This window comes from Otolemur garnettii, unplaced genomic scaffold (genome assembly GCF_000181295.1).
Source record: "Otolemur garnettii isolate 467f Iridium unplaced genomic scaffold, OtoGar3 scaffold00118, whole genome shotgun sequence".
Classification (NCBI taxonomy): Eukaryota; Metazoa; Chordata; class Mammalia; order Primates; family Galagidae; genus Otolemur; species Otolemur garnettii.
The window spans coordinates 1,148,991-1,150,175 of NW_003852513.1; the positions used below are offsets into that span (position 1 = coordinate 1,148,991).

The 1,185-nt window shown below is 38.1% G+C and overlaps 1 pseudogene; it reads right to left on the reverse strand.

The window, feature by feature from the left end:
* Positions 1–251: 251 nt before the first annotated feature.
* Positions 252–817, reverse strand: LOC100966391 (annotated as a pseudogene).
* Between the last annotated feature and the right edge of the window lie 368 nt (positions 818–1,185).

Genomic DNA, 1,185 nt, shown 5'->3' on the forward strand with positions numbered 1-1,185 from the left:
CATAACTAAACCAGCTCTCCAGGATATTCTCAGACCCATCCTCCACAATGACCAGTGCAATGCTCTACCTCCAAAGTAAACTCACTCGGAAATATTTTTTTGTTAAAACTTCCATAAGTTTAATGTTGGCACTGTACATTTACATATTAATTGGTACAATTTACATCAGATTTTATAGTTACTTGTTTATGCAGAAACATCATTGTCCAAAGATATATATTCAATAACTGGGAAATCATAAAACTTTTGATCTATACTTTTAGGTTTGTTCAATCATGATACTTCTGATAAGGATCATCAGCATACCAGTTTGCCTCTTCCAGAAAGACGTTGTCATTTTATCTAAGAGTTTACTCTGGGTTTTATTGCAGAACACAAATTCCCTCAAGCATCTTTTCCTTGCAGCTTTCTTCTTCCATAATTTTTTCTTATAATCAGCCCTTCTCCTTAGCCAAAGGCCAGAATGAAGTTGAAGAAACCTATAAATGACAGCTTTCACAGTCTTTCGCTTGCCTTTTTGTGAATTGAAGTATGTTACAGTTCTGACTGGCAGCTTCAGGACATTTGGAAACAAGGGGACCACTCTACTAAGAACTGTTATAGTATGCCCACATGTCAAGTTTCTGGCAGATGTGGTAAGACTGGGAGCACAGGAAACAAGTGGTGTCTAAACATGACTAAAATGACCAGTTGACAGTGTAGAAATAAGAGAGGCATTCCTGGCACAGTTTTGATAGGCTGAGGATGCCAAAATATTCAGGGGCCATAAGATTCCTGAAGCCGCTCTCACAGCACAAACAAAAGTGAATGGAGCCATCTTGATCCCATGACTACAGCAGCTGCATTGGGTTCTCACTCAAAAATTTTTGAGCAAAACTCAACTTCTGCAGTGATGAAAGGATTAAAAATGTCCACTGGACATCCAAAAATCATAACACCCAAAATACAAGCAGGCTTATCAATTCTCTCAATTAATGTGAATGGTTTAAATTGTCCTCTAAAGAGGCACAGACTGGCTGGCTGGATACACAAACTCAGACCAGATATGTGTTGTATACAAGAATCTCATCTTACCTTAAAGGATAAAAATAGACTCTGGGTGAAGGGATGGACATCTGTAATATAGGCAAATGGAAACCAGAAAAAAGCAGGGGGTGCAATTTTAATTGCAGATACAATTGGCTT